This window comes from Hydra viridissima, unplaced genomic scaffold (genome assembly GCF_058129835.1).
Source record: "Hydra viridissima isolate aposymbiotic clone 2 unplaced genomic scaffold, HvirCarnegie_v1 scaffold_6, whole genome shotgun sequence".
NCBI classification, from domain to species: domain Eukaryota; kingdom Metazoa; phylum Cnidaria; class Hydrozoa; order Anthoathecata; family Hydridae; genus Hydra; species Hydra viridissima.
In genome coordinates, this window is record NW_028324305.1 from 7,968,202 (window position 1) to 7,990,469 (window position 22,268).

Genomic DNA, 22,268 nt, shown 5'->3' on the forward strand with positions numbered 1-22,268 from the left:
CATCAACGTTTCAACGCGGCAATCAAGGAGCTATTTCTGTGCTATTTATAAACATTCACCAACTAAAAAATAACAAAATCAGAGTTATTTTTCACATATTTCAAAATTGCACCCACAGAAATATACGGAGTCAATTGTTTTTCACTCTATATTGCATCTCGAATTTAATTCGAATTTAATAAGATAGGTAGTTTTATCATTGTGCCCATTATTCTCTTCATTTTTAAGAGCAGCTACTTCAGAGAAAGTCTACATTGAATAATGTTTGGGTTTAAAAAACCATAATTTGTCTCTTTGTTTAATGAATTGATGGCTCTCTATGTACCCTCAGTAATATTTTAAGGTCCCCCGGGTTTTTGTGGTTGCGCACAGAAGTGAATACACCATTCTTTTTATTTGGTGACAGTCTTCTAACTCAAGCAGATAAAAATTTTATTTTGACTAGTGAAAACTAGCAAATCACTTTTGGCCTTTGCAAAAAATTTTCTGATAATTTTTTTTGATTGGGTTTTGTTTTTGAGTTAAAATGGCTCCAAATTGTTCTTCTAACATTCAGGCAAAATATAATTAAATAATGATATATCAAATTATTAAACACAACTTTTTTCTTTTATTCAATCCATTCTTAAGCATGTTAAAAATTTTCAGTTCGAAAAAATTGAACTGTTTGACCAAAAGTAAGTCAATCAGATACTTCTTTCAACATTATTAATCTCTTTCTTACATAATTGATAAATTTGGTTTTTTTGTTAGATCATTTTTCAATTAAGCGTATTTGTCCATTTGTCAGAACTAAAGATTTATTTGCTTATTTAAAGATTAGAATTGGTTTTAGCGAATAACGATCCACAATGAATAACGATCCGCTGAACCCTAATAACAAATAGTAATCAGACAAATCATCTCTATAGAATCATTTTAAAAGGTGACACATGTTTATTACTTCCAAATAAATTCTAATCGATGATACATTGTATCATTTTTTTCTAAATAAAATCTTATTGATATTAAAGCATTTGGATCAAAGTTTTGAGGAAGACCGAAATATGTTTAGTTATATTGAAATTAATGGGAGAGTTGAGTACAAAGTAGGAAGTTACGCGTTTTGCCACGTAAAATCTTTTTTTTCGTTTGGAAAATGTTCGTATAATTTTATCGGAACAGTAACATGGATTCAAGAAAATCAAATCTTTTGCTTAAAGTTTAGGATCAATCTTAATCAGAAATTACGCAATAAAAACTGTCAGAAAAAAACTAAAAAATCATAAATAGTATTGGTTAATTACTCAAAAACTATTTAATAGATTTTTTTAATTTTTTTACACTATAAAATTAACTAAATTATTTACTTATTTCAATCAGTTTTTACATTTTCAATTGGACGCTTTAGTAGAAACTGAATATTTTTGCGAGTACTTGACATCATCTCCTAAATCTTGTTTTGAGTTGCTTTTTTTGATGCTGCAATCCACTTTTTCCTAAAATCTTCTTTATCTGAAGCTAATTTCGTGCTTTCCAAGAAGATTCCTTTTGTAATTGACCAATATCTTTCAATACAAATTCAGGATAATATGATGGATTTGCTTCCTTAGGTACCAATTCAACGCCATTTTGTTCATATCATTCTAGAGATTTCTGGATTAGTGGATTGTAGCCAAATTAAGCTAAATTATTTTAATGAATGGCGAATAGCGTTTCTTTAAGCATTCTTCTATATAGCACTTTTCAAACCACAGGAGCAGATTCCTTGCCATGTAAGGAACTTGGAAAAAATATTTTCAGTTTAAATATAGATGAATTTGTTAGCAACATATCTACCTTTGAACTGATAAAAATGGCCTGGGAATTCTGCAAAGTCTTTTTTCAAATAGGTTTCATCGTCTTCAATTATGGACATATTTTCTCCGCTTATAAGCTTTTTTTGAGTAACGAATTACATTAATTCCTCCATGTTTTATTACTTATAAGTTCTTACTATTTCATTAACCTTCTAAATAAGTATTGTATTTACGCAATATATTGTATATTCAAAGTGCTTCTTGATTCCCAAGGCTTAATATTACCACAGTAGCAACAAAAGCTAGAGTAACCTCTAATGCTAAACTTTTTCTTAAGACCAAGCAAAAGAGAGCTACAAGTTTTCAAATTTTTTTAAAGATGAACACCTTAACACATTTGAATTTTGTTTTTATGACTGATATGGTAGTGGATTTCTAACAGTGTAGACAAATTTAACAGAAAAAGACTAATATTAAAATTTCGAAAGTGATTAAGATTATTAATTCTTTATTGTCGTCAGCATATAATGAAAATGGCCTAATGAAAATCGACTCTTCCATTAATTTTGGTCAATTTTTGATTAGATGACAAATGGAGTTACCTAGAAATAAAATTACAAATAACTAAAAAATAAAAACAGACTGCTATTATTAAACACATTTCCCATAAGATAAAAGTTTTTGTAATATTCATCATGTCTTATTATAATTTTCTAATTAATAATAATATTGATAAAATTATAAAATATAAAGAATTTACTGCATATTTTAGGTGATACCAAGAATGCTTTCACAGGCTTGAAGAATGTAGATTTCAAATTTGAGGGTTGTTTTGGAAGTTTTTTTATTATAGTTGAACATCAAAGCTATTTGTACTAAGAGCTGCAATATTTACAAATGAAACTGCAACTTGTATTATAAAAGACATTGTTTTAAAGCGTACTGGTGCTTGAAATTTGGTAGCTCTCATTAAGTTTACAAAAACTGTATTTGAGAACTATCTTATTAAACTATTTGAGATCTATTTTTATTGCCAATCTTTACATAAATTATTTTATGACAAACTTTGTAAACGTACAACTGCAAATTCAGCGAAAAAAACAGATGATTTTTTTTACTTGTAATAGGTTACAAATAAAATTATGGTGACATTTAAAATAACATAATATTGATATTTTTCAAATGAAATTATGCTGACATTTTTCAAATACACTTTCTAAGAAAATGTTAAGATTTCAATAACAGAAACTTTGTCTAAAAGTTCTATTAATGACTTTATGTAGCGTTCCAATTTAAAACTAAAAAAAAACTGTTTTAGCAGTAGCTTTTCAGACTGCTCCAGCTTCAGGGTGCGTTTTCACCAAACTTTCGTAACTTTTGCACAGCTCAACTAAGGTTACGGAAATCGTAAGTTCATGTTACTATTTGGTATTCACCAATGTTTCGTAGCATTTCCGTAATGTTAGGGTTGCGCATAAGTTGCGCTGAACTTACGCAAAAACAGAAGAAAATTTTTTTGAAACGCAACTGCAAAAGTTTGGTGAATAAGACTTATACAGTTTTGAACGCCAAACTTACGCAATAAAAAGTTTGGTGAATACGCAACCAGAAGAATAGAATCCAACTCCTCAAGATAGCAGAAAAGGGATATTCAAGGGATGATTATTTCTTTTTATTGTTTATTACATTTTATTTTGTAAGTAGTTCTAAAAGTAAACGAACTTCTTTAGTGTAATGGTAGAGGGAATTGGTAAAGTATAATAGCAGTATTGTAAACAGAATAACGTTTTCAAGTATTTACATATTTTCAATACACTTTTGGATTACTATTTGTCATGGAAGGAGATCTGGAGAACACGGCCGAATTCCGGGTCTTCTTCAACTTCTTGCTCTTCATATGAATCACCATTTGTTTCTTTGTAATAATAGCTGTTACATGCACACAGCTTAGTGCATGGTAAACCATGTCGTTTACATAAACAGTTTTTACACTCAGTTTTGTACGAACAACGAATTAGTTCCTGGCAATGTCGAGAAACCTCCGGCAGAGTGCACCAAAGTTGTGTATACAGTCATCAGCAGTATCTTTCCATCCCCATTCAGTGTGTACATATGCTGGAGTAACAGCAGACAAGCATTGTTTCCATAAGTGTGCCTGCAGTACTGCTCTCTTTGTGTGCTGCAGAAGAGCGTCTGCAGTCGGCGGAATGTTTTCAATTACTCTATTCTTTATGGTGTAGAGGATACGGCGGCATTCGTTAACGCCAGCAGCGGTGGATGATCGATCGTACATCAATACTACAAATCGCTCAATAGCCTTCATTGCCATCAACTACTCAGTAGTTCATCCACGCTTTCCATGCCGTTCGTTTTCCAATCACACAGAATGTTGATACTGTGTCACATCCGGTGAAGGCATGGATGAATGGTAAATTTGATCATACCATCTGGAATGTGTTGATGTAGATGGTAAACTCCTATCATTCGTCTTCCTTTTCCAACTCCAAAATCAATCAAAAGCTCTTTCACTCCAATCATCTGGCTAAACACAGAGAGAGCTATAACGACCACATCGGAGTCCACAGTGCGTATAGTTATAGTTAAGTTGCCATTTTTCAGTCCATGATTAGCATGGAGCAAAAGTCGGCCATCTTCCTCTTCAGCACTACATGGCGATATGGACAATACATCTAAATCTTGTTGACTGGCACATCAGTTTCTTCAATGGTACAAACAATAACTTTTCCAACTACGGATTGCGTTAAAACGAATCTGGAAATAAGGCCGAACAGTTGCGTCTTATTGAAGTCCATAGATAGGAATTTGTCAAACTTTTTTGGAATAAGTGTACCCATTGCGTTGCCCTGATCCACGATCTTCCCGTGTTTCGGACTTCAAGCTTTTTAGCACATTCCGATGAAAACAAGGACAAGGCGCTGCACGGATCTCAGAAGTCTGTCCACGCATGGTCCAATCACATTTTTGCAGTAGTCAGAAGATGTCTTTGACGATCTCGGGTGAAGCACGTGTACGAGTGCTGCACCATCAACAATAAGAGCGGAAACCTTATTGTCAGGGCTGAAGTCTTGTTGTTTGTCACTACCATAATGTTCAAAACAAATGAAGACATCTGATTTGTTGATGGCCTAACGCTTCTTTCCGAACTCAGAAACTGACGGCGGATAACGGTTGTTTTCGTATGAAAAAAAATCCTCGAGATCACCAACACGATTTTGACTTGCTACATACACTTTACAAAAGTAGTTGGAGTTAAGGTTGTTCACGGAAGCAAAAGTTGAATTTTCGATAAAAAAAATAGTTTTCGAAACTCTATTTTTGTTTCGGTAAGTTCGAAATAATTTCAAACTAATTAATTTTGCATCGAAACCATTTTTTCATTTCGATATTTTCAAATTTGTTTCGAAATATTTTTGCGATTTCGAAATTCTGAAAATATTACCGAAATAATTTTTCACTTTCGAAATTGTCAAATTTGTTTCGGTAATATTTTTAGAATTTCGAATTTCTGAAAATATTACCGAAGCATTTTTTCACTTTCGAAATTGTCAAATTTGTTTCGAAATATTTTTGCGATTTCGAAATTCTAAAAATATTACCGAAACAATTTTTTACCTTCGAAATTCTAAAATTTGCTTCGAAATATATTTGTGATTTCGAAATTCTGAAAATAATACCGAAACGATTTTTTATCTTCGAAATTATAAAATTTGTTTCGAAATATTTTTGTGATTTCGAAATTCTGAAAATAATACCGAAACGATTTTTTGCCTTCGAAATTCTAAATATTGCTTCGAAATATTTTTGCAGGGATTAGAACCCCAAAGGTTCTTTTATAGGGATTAGAACCCTCAGGATAAGATAGGGGATTGATATTTTGTGACATTTTGTGGAAAAGGGAGGAGGGGGATCTGAAAAGTTTTTTGCGTGACATAATTTGCGAATGACCACTTACATCTACATAGTGAAATGTTTCATATAAAATATTAGCCCTCTCAAAGTGAATAAAACCTACCTATAGCAAAAGCTACTTAAGTGTTTTTGTTTACAATTTAAATTGTAAATTTTGAACGTAGAATTTTTTAAATTTTTACTATACAAATTTTTAGTTATTAATTATTGAATGAAGATGCTTAAAAGCATCTTCATTCAACAATTAATATAATTCATTCAACAATTAATATAATATACTATACTTTAATTTCTAATTTAATATGAAAGGAAGGGGGGGGGGGGTAAATATTTTATTCCGGCTCTGAAAAAACTGCATTCTATTCAACAATCATATTTGCTTTTGTTAACAAAATAAAATTTAAAAAAATTTATGATGTTCAATCAAATAAAAAAATATTAGAAATACATGTATAAGTACTATTATACAACTAAATCGACTTTAAGTCGATTAGTAGAAAATCCAAAGCCGATTACATCGACTCTAAGATTTTTCAAAGTCGACTAATTTCGACTTTTAGTCGATTTAGTCTAAGTCAATATGAACACCAGTTTAAACACTTTTTAATTTTAAATTTGCATAACGTAAGTTTAAACTTTAGATTTAGAATTTGCATTAAAGTTCGTGCGCTTTTCCTAAATGATATTATTATGATATTTAAAAGTTATAATATGCAATTCCTTTAAGGCCTGTAACGCACGTATATGAAATCATTGTTGTAACGTAAACGCCTAATTACTCTCTTGGGATTATTTAGATGAGATTTACAACGATTTCAAACAATTATATTTATACCTAAGCAATCTTTTTGTTACATAACTCAAAATTTTAGTTCGAGTTGTTGAGGCAAAATCAAGTTATTAGGTTTTAAAGATTTACTAAAAACACGTGTTTTACAACACATTTTTGGCCATTATGGATAGTAAAATTAAAAAAAAAAAAAATAGCTGTTTTTTTATTTTATTTTAATATAAATTTATTCTCATCAAAAAAAAAAAAAAATCATAATTTTGATTACTTAAAAAAAACAACTTGTTTTCATTTGTGTGCCACCTTAAATTTACCAAGATAGTATTATTTTGCCATATATACATATATATGTATATATGTATAATAAAAGGTCTACTTGCCGAAACACCCCGTGGTAAATTATTTAGGCACCCGGTTATTTTAATACTATTATGCAAATAAAATATAAGGTATTAAAATTACTTTTTGGAATAAATTTAACTTTCCAAAATTCTTTTTTTTTCTTCTTGTAATTAATTTCACTTTTCGAAATTCTGTTTTTTCTTTCGAAATTAATTTCACATTTCGAAATTCTGTTTTTTCTTTCGAAATTAATTTTACTTTTCGAAATACACTTTTTTTTTTTCGAAGTTAATTTCACATTTCGAAATTCTATTTTTTCTTTCGAAATTAATTTTACTTTTCGAAATACACTTTTTTTTTCGAAGTTAATTTCACATTTCGAAATTCTGTTTTTTCTTTCGAAATTAATTTCAGTTTTCGAAGTGCAATTTTTTATTTCGAAATTAATTTCACATTTCGAAATTCCTTTTTTATTTCCGAAATTATTTTGGCTAGTTCGATTATTTTCATAAGTTTTTATAGATTTCGAAAAAAAAGTAGTATTTCGGTACCGTTTTAATCAAAAATTTTCGAAATTTGCAATTTCGATAACGAACCCTAGTTGGAGTCATGTTTAAGATCAGTGATTTTAGTTTTATGTGTGGAACCTGGAATTTTCAAACTGTGGAACAATTCAAATTTGTTTCTTTTCAAATGCTCATGGATTGACTTTTGCCTGGACACAACCCAGCCAACCAAAATATATGGGTACCGTATGGGATTTGTCCGGTAATCTGGTACGGGATACATAGGGACTTTTTTCGCGGGATCTGTCTGGGACCCGTATAGGAAATAAATAAAAAATTAATATTGAGGCAGATTTGAAAAAGCCATATTTAAAATCAAAATGGTTTGGCGCTCACCGCTCTGCAATATGTGCTACTTCTTTTGTTTTATTTTGTTTAAAGTTATCATATTCAAAAATTGCTTATGCAATTGTTCATGATTGCATTATTTCTTTTCTTTTACATTTGCAAATAATTTTCTGAAAAAATATTTACGGTTTATGTATCGTAAATGTGAATAAATGTGTTAAAAGAAAATTGAAAATAATGATATCAATTTTATATTATATTTGATATCAAATATAATATTATATATTATTATTAAGTTTTTGTTTTGTTTTGCAGCAAACCAAAACAAAAACTCAAAAGAAGGACAAAGTAAAACAATTGTTAATAATAATATTAAATTGCATTGAGGCGCAACAACTTCCAGGCTGGAAGTTGTTAAGCCTCAATGCAATTTAATATTATTATTAACAATTGTTTAAGGAAGCATGTTTAAGTTTAAGGAGGCATGTTTTACAGATGGCCTTGAGAAGATTAAGTACAAAATATTTTCTGTTGCTTTACAAAAAAGGTTTTTTTGTTATACATCAAATGTACTGTTACTAAAAATGTTGTATAGAAAAATTGGAATTTAAAACAAAGTGTTATATGATATGTAGATTATATTACAAGTTTTTTTTGCAGTAATATGCAAATATAAGTATAACTAAATAAAAACTTAAGTCATTAAAAATATTTTTTTATTTTTTACTTATATTTGAATATCATTTTCATCATACATTAAATTATTTATTATGGGATTTTTAATAATTAGTGAAATTTATTGATCAGACAATAAAAGTCTTATAATTCTTGTAAAATTTCATTAATATGTTTGAACAATTTTATTTAATCTTTAAACACCTTTAGCCACACTAAGATTAACATAAAAAAAGGATTCGCGTTTCATAATTTATTAAGAAAATAAAAATATCTTTTCCACATATTTATGTAAAGGAAATATATTTCTTAAAATCTACACAGTTTCAGATTTCAATAATTTAAAAAGTATGACCCACCCTTGGTTTATGTATAAATAAACAATTTTACTTTTTCAAAAATTGCAATCTTGGTAAAAAAAGAAATTAAAAAAAAATTTCTTAAAGTGATTTCCTATAACTTATAAAATTTATTATTCACATATAGTGCTACAATAAAAAAAATCAAAAATTTTGAAAGTTTGATTTACTCTACTGTGTAATTAACTATAATTTTTATCATTTAGAAATTTAAATTCAAAGTATAATATTTTTATAGCTTATTTATTTGGAATGAGTTATTTTTATTCAAAACGTACAAAAAACCGAAAGATAGCTGTTGCGGTTTCAGAAATATTGAGTAGTGCATGTGTGAATATACCTAGCTTGGATGTATCAACCTCACATGTTTCTCAAGCAAATAATGATAATTTGCCAATAAATATAGTAAAAATATCAAGTTCAAAAGATCCAATTAGTTTGCCAATATTTGATGTGATTAGTTCTAATGATGACCCCAATAGTCAGCTTGATGATTTATATAACACTGAAGAATATAATGACTTTCCAGAATGGGCAACTCAAATTTATGATAAAAGTGATGAGGAGAATATTGACTTCACTGAAAAACTCAATGAAAGTGAGACTTTAAAAGATAAGTTAGTTTCTTGGGCAATAAAGTTTAATATTTCCCAGACAGCATGTAGCAATTTGCTTGGGTTTTTAAACAAGCTAGATCCTGATTTGCCAAAAGATGCAAGATCTTTGCTTAGTACTCGAAGAAGTGTAAACATTCGAAATGTTGCTGGTGGGGAATATTTTTATTTTAGCCTACAGTATTAGCTGTCTATTTTAACCGAAAGGTATCCTCTCAATAATTGTATAAATCAGTTAGATTTGCATATTAATATAGATGGTGTGCCAATTTTCAAAAGCTCAACAAATAGTTTGTGGCCTATACTTTGCTTGGTTAAAAATACTGGATGGTGTCCATTTCTGATTGCCGTATATTTTAGTAAAAGCAAACCAACTTCCCTTGATGATTATATGGAAGATTTAGTTACGGAAATGACTATGCTAGAGAAGACAGGGTTTAAAAAAAATGACAAATATTACTCTATCAAATTAAAAGCAGTTATTTGTGATGCACCGGCGCGAGCTTTTATAAAGTGCAGTAAACCTCACAACAGTTATAATTCCTGTGAAAGGTGTGTACAAACTGGAGAATGGCTTGGGAAAGTTGTTATGCCTAATCTATTTGCTGTTTTGCGAACTGATAGTGATTTCCGAAATAAAAAAGACCCTGCTCATCATTGTACCTCATTCATATCTCCTGTATTACATTTAAATGTAGGCTTGGTTAGTGGATTTCCTCTAGATTATATGCATTTGGTCTGTTTAGGAGTTGTACAAAGAATTATAAATCAATGGATACACAGCTTGTCTGTTCATAGATTATCAAGGGCAGCATTAGATTTGATATCTGATAAACTTGTTGCAATTAAATATTATACTCCTCGAGAGTTTGCACAAAAGCCTAGATCACTCTCTGAATATAAACATTGGAAGGCTACAGAACTTAGGAAATTTCTATTATATTCTGGTGTTGTTGTTTTGAAAGGCATTTTGCCTAAAGAGTTGTATATTAATTTTCTGTGTCCGTCAGTAGCTATTAGAATACTTATTAGCCCATCTTTATGTAACATCTATGTAGATTATTCTGAACAACTGTTAAAGTACTTTGTGTCAAATTTTTGCATGTTATATGGAAATGACCAGTGTGTATATAACGTCCGTTCACTGATACACTTGCCAGATGATGTTCAGAGGTTTGGAGTGCTAGACAATATATCTTTGTTTCCTTTTGAAAGTTATTTAGGAAGACTTAAGAAGTTAATCCGTAGTCCACAGTCCCCTGTTACACAAATTGTATGTAGATTGTCAGAGGGCCACTTAAAATACTCTGAAACAAATGATGCTGATTTCACTTCTAAATTTAATAAAACATTTTGATGGTCCAGTTCCATTGCCGCTGCGCCACCTCTCACAGTTTAAACAATATTTTGGTTCTCAGTTTATAGTTTGTAATGAAAATGGAAACAACTGCTTTGCAATAGACAACAAAGTTTGTTTAGTTAAAAATATTCTTGCTGGAAATTATTTAAATAACTCTAATGCTGTTGTTGTTTGTGTAGAGTTTGATCATCAGGAGCCATTTTTTACAGATCCACTTGACTCATCTTTACTGTTTATTTTCTATGTTGAAAAACTTTCATACCTTGTAAAAGTTTATTCATTGAGAAAATTAAGAACAAAATTTTTTCTGCTGCCACATAAAAATGGTTTTGTTGTAATCCCTCAAATGCATTTCCACTAAAGCTGATTTTGTCCATAAAAACTTGGTTTTAAATTACAAATGTCTCTGTATTAATGTAAACAGTTAGTGTAAATAGTATTTAATAATAGTGTTGTATTATTACATTTTCAATGGCATATTTTATTTTTATGTTTTTGTGAATATTGTGCTTTTTTTTTTCTATTTTCAAGTTATCTGTGTGTTTTTTTACAAATAATTCAAACTATTTAAAAAATTTAAAGTATTTTTTAATAAAAAGCTAACTTTTAAAAACTACTATTATTTCTATTTAATAAAAAAATCATAATTACTATAATTAAAAGGTTTAAAACATTTCTTACGCTATAACTTATAAAAATCTTATTTAGTTAAAATATGTTTGCAATTGTTGCTTTTGAAAACACTTGCGAAACAGACTATGTTCCATTGAAATGGCTTGAGGGAGTGGATGCTAGTAATGTCCAGTTAATGATACCAAATCACACATCAGTTAAGTGCTATTGGCCCCCATTTAAGAATCCCAACACAATTTCTAAAGCTAAAAATAACAGCCATGATGCAGAGATAATTGGCCAATTTACATGGCAAGGGTGCTGGGATTAGCTGGTAAATTTATCTTGCATATAGTTTATTTTCTTCATTTATTGTACATTTGTATATGACCTTTTTTTTTTACCAGTTTTTATTTTGAAACCAATTTTTAGACAGTTTAAACAATGCTCGTCAAAAAGCCAAAATGGCAGAAGACACATCCAGTTTAGAAAATGCATTTGAGGAGAAAGTTCTGGAACTGTCAAGAAAAACAAAAAAAGGCGGTAGGCATTTAATGACTTTTTTTGTTTACCTATAATTATGAGCACTTTTTATTTTAAATAAGCACAATAATTTTAATTAAAAAATTTATTTTATTATTTTAAAATTTTGTCTTTAAAAATGCTACATTTTTTTTTAAAAAAAGTCTTTTGTTTTTGTCATTTTTATATTGATGAAGAGTAACAAAGATCAGTTACGAGAAAGAAACAGAAAATGAGGAATCTGAAAATGATCAATTGTTTAATGTAGAACCAAAGTAATTTTGTTTTACAAAATTGCTCTATATGTTTTTTGTTATATGAAAATTTATTTTATATTTGTTACCTATAGACACTAACATTATTAAAGATTATTTTTGTATTTTAAAAGAAAGAAGATGTTGGTAAATTCTGCTCTTCTCATTCAAAAGCCACAGCCACCCTGCAAACTCCCATCAAACAGCATATCCAGAGTTGGCGATCAGTTGTTACAGTGAGTTTCATTATTTGTGTACACACCAGGATTTATTTATATATAATTTAATGTAATGTTCTAAAAAAATGGTATAGTAATTCATTTACAAGTTGTAAAAACTTGAATTGAACTTTTCATAAATTAATTTTCATTAAAAATATTAAGAAAAACAGCATACAGCAAGTATGGAGTCATGCATGCTACATTGTAAAATAAACTTAAAATATTCAATCTTCAAAATGATTACTGTATTTTTAGTAGCTTGTTAAAAAAAATTATCAATTGTTTTTAGAAAAAATAAAATAGTGATATGGGGCCATCCATAAAGAATGTCATCCAAAAAAGGAAGGGAGGGGGTCAATATAAAATAGACGTCACATCACTTGTGAGAAAAGGACGTCATGTCACTTGTGAGGAAAGGACGTCACTTCAAAGATTTTTTTTATTTTTTGTGGAGGAGGGGGTCAGAAATTGACTTAAAAATGGTGGCATCCTTTATAAATGACCCCTATGCTGATAACTAGAAAAAATATATGTATAAATAGCTTTTATTACCATTTTGATTAGTGATGAACATTCTAATGATTTTAACATATGGAATAGTGAACAATTTTCACCTCCTATTGCTTCAACTGCTGCAAGGGCAACATCAATGTCAATTTTAAGTTCTACTACTGCAGGTAATTCCCTATAGTAACAACTTAGTTAAATAGTATTCCAATTATAGTATTCCAATCTAATATTTATATATCAGTGTTTGTCATGTATTTATAGTTTTTTTGTTTTAAGTTGAGCAATTTCTTGAATGGGCTATATACAAATTTTTTTTTAATTTAAAGAAAAAAAGGTTTGCTTTGAGTGCTACATTTTTAAACCTCAAGGTAATGGTTAAAGATTAGTAAAATTACTAAGCTTAAACCATGTTATTGCATGGTTTGTAGTAAGTTTGTAATAATTTTTTTTTTTTAGGCTTCAGTTTATGTCAAACTGCTAACCTGCAAACATTTAATTTAACAACAACTTTGGTTATCAATGTCAAGGAGATTAAAAAAACTCTAAAGGTGCATACATCATTATTGCATTCTATTAAGCAAAAAATGCTAGTTAGTGAAGAATTAACATTTGATTTGCCTGAAGATATAAAGTTGGCACTGACATCTACAGCAGAAGTTGAAACATTAGAGGAAAAGTTGTTGTGTAGAGAAAAAAAAAATTCTTGTAAGTTTAAAATGATTTTTAAATTCAACATTCAATATTTACAAATACTAAACTCAAGTTTAGAAAGGATTAATTGCGTAAAATAATTTGGGTTTAAGATTGGATGCCATGATATCATTATAAAAGCCATTAGGATGGGTTGAAATCTAATGTTGAAGTATTTATATCATATGAAACAAAATAATTCTGCTTCCTGACTGATAATGATTTTAAAATTATTTTAGTCGCATCACTTACTACAAGATATTAAATTGTTAAATCTTATCAAACTTTACTTAACTTGTCTTAAAATGTGTAAATTTAACGTTATATCAAACTTTTAGATTAAAGATGTTGCTAGTCTGAGTGAGGGTGACTTGTTTAAAGGAAGTGTGATTAAACGTGACTTTACATGATTAAAAATGACAATTATGTCATTTCATTACATGTTATTTCTTTTAGGCAAAACATATATCAGACATTGGAGGCGAGAATCTACGTAATTTCGTCATGAGAGCGATGCTAGTTTTACTTGATGGTCAGCTTGCTCGCCAATTTAATTTGATAGGGCAGAAGGGAAAGAAATCGTTTAAAGCACTATTGCTTTGTCAAGTTTTTTTTAGTAAGTAGTAAAAGTTCATGCATTATGCAGCATCTCCCTATAAGGAGATGCTGCATAATGCATGAACATAATTCTGCGTCCTGACTGATAATGATTTTAAAATTATTTTAGTCGCATCACTTACTACAAGATATTAAATTGTTAAATCTTATTAAACTTTACTTAACATGTGTCTTAAAATGTGTAAATTTAACGTTATATTAAACTATATTAACTATAGTTAGGATTATTTTTTACTTTAATACAGTGTTGTTTTATTGCGATTATAGGTGCTGTGAAACTAAACCCAAATACAAATCAAATCAATAATAAAGATATTGAAACAGAGTTATCAAAATGGTTTTCTAACGCAAGAGATCGGGTTCCTGACGGTCGCCGATACACAATTATGAAAACTACAATGACGGCTCCCAGCTCAGATTGATGGACACAAAAAAACAACGTTTTTAAAGAAATGCTTTTGTTTACTCTTTATTTTTTAAATTTAGAAAAAGTTCACCAAAATCGGAAGTATTTTATGTAAAAATTCCTTTTTTTTATAAAATCTTTCAAATATCCAGCTGAATTGCGTAATCAATAATTTTAATATTATTTTTAATTTTTACCTACATCCATTTGTAAATTTTACATGTTAGCAATTATTAACATGTAAATCGTTTATCGTTTAAACGATAAAAAAGTATAGAGTTTATAATTTTTATTGATTACGTTCAGGCGCATTTAAAAATGAATTGTTTATAAATGCATGTATTAACACACGTATTGCATATAAACCGTGTGCGACAAAGTAGAGAAAAATAAATCGGAAAACTACGGGACCTTCACGGGCAACCCTGTGAAATACCAGATATGCCTACATGGGAACCATAAGGGCAAAAAAACGGTAAACATATGGGACCCTTATGGGCATCCCAGCGGGCAACCCTTATGATTCCCAGATGGGGCCCTGGGACAACTCCCGCTGGGATCCCTTAGGGATACCCGTATAGGTCCCTTATATACGCCCGTATGGGTCCCTTATGGGACGCATTCTTGTTGGTTGGCTGGGAAGACGGTCAGCTACGTACTTGTTGTATTGCTGTTGCCCTATGATCTTGGCTTCTTGAACACTTTTTTCGGCTGAATTCGACATTATAATCTTATGGTTGTCTGCTGTCTGCAGTAACTGCTCCGCAAAAAGATTCCCATCATCGCGCATAGATTTCACCACTTCGGACACGTGATGAAGATAACGAGTCTGAAAAATATTTCTGTCTTCATGATGGCGACGGTGTTGATTACCCAAAGAAGCAGAACTGCGAACTTCTCAAGCTCATTGATTATTCGAGAAATTTCTGGACCAGCCACCATCCACATAAGAAGAGCAGTTTCGATATGAAGTACATTGATTGCTCCTCCGACACTCTTGATCAATTTGTTATTCTGTTCGTGAAGCTGGTCATCAGACATGGCGGATAAGTCCGCGTTAGTTTTCCTACTTGTGAAGTGGCCCTTTTTGAATTCCTTAGACACAAAAGAGAGTCGGACAGGTAGCTCTTCCTAGGTCTTGATGAAAACCGGAAACCAGCGATAGTAATTACAAAATATGAAAAAGTAAAAACAATATAAAATCTTGTTATGCCGAGTTTTCCCAAATTTTCGAATGTTTTCTTTCCTTTTTCATTCATTTTTAAACTTTTTTTTGTTTACTTTTCTTTTCGTTACTTTTGTAGTTTAATTTATATTCTTTCAAATAGCTTGTTCTTTTTTCTACTTTTTACATATTTCATTTTTTCTTTATAATTGATTTTATTTTTGAAAAACTAAAGGAAAATTTCTCCTGATTTATTAATTTTTCTTTTTCTTTTTTCATTCTTAAAAAAGTTATTTATAGTCGTTAATAAAAAGCGTCCACCATTTGCGATGTCATTGCAAAGTTCAATCGTTAACAACTTACGGCGTTTGTAATTATTCGTCTGTTATTCGTCCGAATTTGGTTATTATTACGACCGTAACGTAATATAATGGCGTCAACAAGACACAAATCTTCCTTTTCTTTAAAGACCAATTAAACAAATTTTATTAGCTTAACGGTTTGTGTCTCGATTGGTAAAAAATTTATTTTTTCAACATACTTCAAAGATTTTATTTGTTTTATATTTCGATAGTAGATAGTCCATAGTATTTAAAACCATATTTTTTTTGTAATGCGATGTAGCTGCTAAATAATTCTTTTGAGAATGTACGAATTTTTAAAGTCGAAGAACAGCTGTACAATGGGAAAGTCCTATACAGCTACGCGGACAAATGTACATTGTACAATGTACATTTCTCCGCGTAATATATGACATTGACGTAATATGCGTAATATACATTGACGTATATAGACGTAAATATGACCGCGTAGTTGTATAGGACTTTCCCATTGTACAACGTACATTGTACGTTGTACAATGGGAAATTCCTATACAGCTACGCGGACAAAAATCAAAAGGTTTTTAAATTAGTGAACTTTTGATATTTTTTGAAAGCATACCACCCGGCACACAACGTTGTATTTACGTTGTATTTATGTTAAAATTACGTTTTACGTTACTTAACGTCAATCTAACGTTGTGTAAACGTAATCTTTTTAACGTAATTTTCTAACGTTGAGCTAACGTTGACACAACGTTAAAAAATCAAATAAATATTAAAGTAAACATTAGTAGTATATAAATGCGGGTTCTGAGCCATTGATACCCCTTAAGTATGGGAGGGTACGTATAGCGTTGCATATGGTGATATTAAGGAAATGAATAAAACTTCTTGCTTTGTTTTTAATTCAAAAAAATGTTCTTGCGCATTGATAGCGTAATATATGGGATGTGTTATCCAAGATGTGATAAGAAGTATAAAAATAATCATGTTATTTGTGTACCTTTTAATATGCCTAAAAATTCGAAGAATTTCCATTGTTTCAAATAAACTAAATTTATTCTTACCTTTTTATTCAGTTTCTTACCTTGTAGTGACCGATGGCTAAGGTTCCGTGAGTGCTATCATTCAATAGTATCCTTTTGTCATCGTTAGCGCTGAGTGCGACTTTGTTAATTTTTTCGGTGTAATTTTCATGAAGATGAGAGCGAATGACGTTCATGGTTGCAAGTTTTTCTTTCTTATTCATTAAGCAGTCGTAGTAATGTTGATGTCTTATTTTATTTTCAACCACGTTCTTTTGGACGCCTTTGCATTTTTTGTGTTCTTCATTTTCTTTGGGTATGTAGTAAGAGTAGAGCTTGGGTCGAAGACCAACAAACTCTTTAATTTGTTTACCAGCAGCTTCGTCTTTGAATTTTCCAATAACCTTTTTATTTTTAAACCCAACTCCAAATCCAAAGTTTTGAATGGCAGGATGATCTTTTGGAAATTCGCTCGTGTCAAATTTTTCAAGTACATCATCAGCAATGTCTTTGTAAAAATCTTCCGTTTCTATTTCGTAAAAGAGCGAGTCGGTATCAGTCATGAGAAGTTTTGCTCGATCACCGTATTTGGGTTTCATGTAGTCATAGTGGTGTTCAAACATGAGAGTTTTGCTGATGTCTAGGATGCTCATTCCCAAGTAAACAGGTTTGTTGTAAACCAGCTTTTTTCTCTTCATGTGAACCGCGATTAAATTTTCATCAAAAATGGTGAAGCTTTCAAATTGAGGTTTTTTGGATAATTTTAAGGCTTCTTTTTTAGTGGTGACAAGTCTAACGTCAACATGATTTTCGATGTTTTCCATGGTTTTTCCAAAGACGGAGTTGTTCATGAGTTTGAAAAATTCCTTATCAGATTCGAATGATGTTTCTGTTCTTTTTTCTGTATTGAAAATGATGTATGGTTTCATCCAAGGTTCTTCTCTAAAGGTGAAACCACGATGAATTTTGGTGATGACTAATCCCATTCTTTCATATAGTTTTAGGCTTTCATGGTGGACGACGTATTTTACTTTGTTGTTTAAATTTGGAACCAGCTTTTCTACTTTTTCAATGGTTAATCTTTCAGGAGCCAAAGGGTAATCGTTGTGTAAATCGTGAAGGTGATCAGGGTAATCTAAGTCGACTTCAAGGATGCATGGCATGCTACGCCAATTTTCAAGATCAGTTATCCATCTGAATCCACCAAAGGGAAGAGGTTTGCTCATAGCCCATCCGTATAAATTATTGGCATCCTGGTATTGGAGGAATTTTGAGGGTTGTGAAGGGTCATAGTCTTGCATGTATTTGTTATTGGCAGTGCCAAGTCGGTTGGAGATCATGCTGATTCCACCGCGTATTCCTTTTTGAGTCATGCGAAGCATATCAGGATCGCTTAAAAGTTCTATTTTAGCTTCGGTCTTTTTATAACAAGCTTGCATACCGAGTCCAGGGCAGGTGTAATACCAGGCGGGATCTTGTTCGTAGCTTTCTATGCACACGTTTCTAAAATTTTCAATAACGTCTGTTTGAATGAGCACGTCTGAGATGTTGTACAGCTCGTGGTAATCTTTAAAGGTTTTGCATTTAAATACGTTCCAAACGTTTTGCGCATGCGCATATTCTTCTTCTTTTATTTTAGTGCCATTGAGTTTGGAGTTGAATGCTTCTTTGGGTGGCAATTGCGTTTCGGAAAACTTTTCAATGGAGTCTACCCAATCATAAGGGTAAACGCCTTTTTTTCTAATCAATTTGAACTGTTTATCTTCAGGATAATGTTCTCTAACGTTTATGCATTGTTCATCGGTTAGATTTTTAGTTAGTTTTTCTAAAGGGTTTGACATGAACCTGTAGCTGTCAAGAAACCTCATTTCTTTTAATACTTTTTTTGGTTTACCTTTTTCATCGATGTAGTCTCTTACTTTGATTTTTTTCGAGAAGCTGATGTATTTTTCTTCATTTTTGGGTATGCAAGTTAGCTTTCCGTCTTTTCCAGCTAATTTCTTGATAAACCAATGACTGTCGTAACCGGATAAATTGTGTAAAAAAATGGGTATGAAACTAGGGATTTGATAATCAATGTTGCATTGTTTGTGAGCAGCTCCACGGTACTTTCCAGTCAAATGACAGTGATCCCACACTTTGTCACCGTTAAGATCCTTTTTGCAAATGTGGCATTGGGTTGCATCTTTAAACTTCTTCTTATCCTCATTCGTTTTGAGTTTCTTTTCTTTCCATTGTTGTTGAAGTAAATTGCTTTTATTCCAAATCTCTGTAAGGTCTGCTTCAAGCATGGTGACAAACTTTTGAGCCACGTCATCCTCTTCGCTTTCTGCTGTGTACATGACTGGCTTTCCCTTGTAAATGGTTTCGTCGAAGCATTTGATGAAGTAGCTGAACGAGCTAGGAACGTGTTTTTGATATTTTTTGGTGTACGACTGTTTTGAGTCAGGAGTGCAAGTATTGACAGGTTTGGTGAAGCATTCAAAGTCTGCATTGACCACAAACGGAACTCTCATGGACATGTTGTAGTTTTTAAACTGAACGGTGGTTCCTTCTTTAGGAAGTTCAATTCGAACCGAGATGTGTTTAAAGCAGTCTTCTTGATGTTTTTGAAGCTTTTCTTCTTGGTCATAAGCTTGCATGCAATTTCTGCAAATGTGATGTTTTCTTTTTCCCTTTGTTATTGAAGAGCCAACCAATCGGTCTAAGCTTTTAATGAGGCAGTAATGGTTAGTGTCTTTGTTTGAAATGAGAAGCAAATCGATATTATCCTTTCGATCTAAAAATTTGGATATTCGTAAAGGATGGATTATTTTTTCTTCGTACCCAAAGACGTTGGTGCTAATATCTGGATTGTTCGATTCAAACTTGTTGATACCTTGAGTAAGAGAGACAGGAAATTCCATTCCGTTCCAATGGAGCTCTTCAGATTTTAGAATCAAGTCTTCATCAATTCTTGAATTATGCATAGTTTTCATGTTAAGCGCCCTGGTGACACTCCACATAAAGCATTGATTGTCGTTGTTTTCCATGTTGATGATTGCCTTTTTACTTTTCAGCTCGGGAGGAAGATCGATGTAGGAAGAACCGATGAAAGGTATCCAATCAATCATGTTAACTTCTACTCTTAAAATTTTGTTGACTCTCCAATTGGATCCTTCCTTGTTGTAGTTGGTCATGTTTTCAAGAATTCTTTGTTTCCATGTTTCAAAGCTTTCTCTTTTGTCTGTTGATTCGAGAATAATTTCATATATAGACGGGAATACCACAGTTCGAAGATTTTCTTCTCCAGTAGCAATATTCACATGCGTCATTTCGCAGACTAAAACAAGGTTCGTTTTTGTATTTTTTTTAATGACTTTGATGGCAGCCTCTTTGACCATGTTTAAAAAGGCTTCAGGGTCTTCGTATCGAACAGAGGGGGTGTATGAAAACTGTTCAGTGACGTGTTTTATTGCATGATTAGTCAACTCAAACTTTATTTGTGGTTTGTAAACTGCTGATCGCGCGATCGATTTGAGTGCCAATGATTTGAGAGACCCCACCGTTCTCTTTACTTCGTTGCCCACATTGCTCACTGCATTCTTCACCGATTCGGGAACGTAGGGATCAATGACAGAGAGCACTTGGTTAAAACCATTGGAGACAGTCGTTGCAATTCTTGAAAGCCATCCAGGTCTCGGAGCAGGAACAGGTTTTGGAGCAATAACGTTTGTTGAATCGACAACAGGTGTGTCAAGGATGGATGGTTCAGTTCTTGTCACTCGATTTTGCAAGCGAGCAGGTCCGAACGAAATCAAGTCGTTGGAAACGGGTCTCGTAGCAGGTACAGGTCTCGGTGCAGGCAAAGGTCTCGCCTCAGTCGTGCGTCTACGAGCAGGACCATACCCAATGATGGGCTTTGTATTTTGTATAGCTGCAATGAGCTGAGCTTTTCTCAGCCTTGAGATGCCTTTGAGCTTAAGTTCTTGGGCCATCTCTTTTAACTTTTTCACAGTCATCTTATCCATTTTATATAGAGGGAAAAAAATTCTTAACCCATTTCAATTTCAGCAAAAAAAAATTTTAATTTTCAGCAAAATTAAAATCACGTTACGACTTAATTATTTGATAACTGTGTTTATTGTCGAAGTATTTCCAGTAGTGTCCTGTTTCTTTTCTTAATTGATGATGAGACTTGTATTCAGTCACTTCACCCGTTTCCACATGAGTTATCTTATAAGTGAAAGAATGTTTTCTTATTCCAACAAGTCTTGCCCATTTTGGATCAACAGGCTTTTCCTCCTTTGGCTTACGCGTTCTCGGTCTTCCTACAGGTCTCCTTTCTTTTACCTTTTCCATTAATTTGTCATTATTGAGCAAATTATTTTCAAACGCGATCATGGTCAAAGCCAACAAATTGTTTGATGTTTGCATAACACCATTTTCCTTCAGCAACTCTTTTAAATCCTTCTTTGTGTAATGCATTTTTTATTACTGAAAGATTTTATTCTTCTTAATTCAATTTTTTTTTAATTCTTCAAAAAGAATTAAAAAAGGATCTAAAAAATCGCAGATTTCAACGCTTAAACTCTATGATTAAATTTTGCTACTACGTATTCATCCAACTTGCCTTCTTTATTTATCTCATATTCTATTTTGTAAATGCCCGACTTCCCTCCTCTGCAAAAAACTTCCAACTTTGCATCACTTGGCTTGTAAAATTCATACCCTCCAAAATTTTCATCTTTAAAAAATTTGCTTTGATTGTTACCCATTTTTTTATCCGTCGTAAATTATTCATCTCGAATTAAATTTTTTCAGCAAACTTTCAAGCAGCAGGAGCGCAAAATCGGCCCACTCTCCAAGAAGACGAAGAGAATTTTTCCCATTCTTCTGCAATAATATCATTTTCAGACATGTTTTCTGCTTCCAACTCTCTTTCAAGCCATCTTCCCATTTCTTCAGCCTCTTCAGTCTCATCATCAAGCTCATCTTGCAAATTAGTGTCTTCAGCTGTGAAACTGACAAGATAGTGATTACCATCTCTGTATTCAATCTCAATAGCCTCTTGACCAAATAATGAGTCACCAGTTAAACTGTGAACATTAATAACAATCTGATCCCCTGATTCGTTCAAGACGACTGCATATGGTATATTATCTTTGTATTCAATGACAAGACTTATTTCTACACCAAATAAATGATGGCGATGACCATTATCATCCATTATATATTCAA

General features: G+C 31.6%; 2 pseudogenes across 1 annotated transcript; both read left to right on the top strand.

The window, feature by feature from the left end:
* The first annotated feature begins 8,980 nt into the window (after positions 1-8,980).
* Positions 8,981-11,201, top strand: LOC149886855 (uncharacterized; annotated as a pseudogene).
* LOC145197203 (uncharacterized) lies at positions 11,092-14,653 on the top strand (annotated as a pseudogene). The gene is made up of 8 exons (XR_016453172.1): positions 11,092-11,648; positions 11,747-11,857; positions 12,034-12,111; positions 12,225-12,326; positions 12,876-12,988; positions 13,278-13,526; positions 13,968-14,127; positions 14,397-14,653. The product of XR_016453172.1 is annotated as an uncharacterized LOC145197203 (transcript).
* Positions 14,654-22,268: the final 7,615 nt, after the last annotated feature.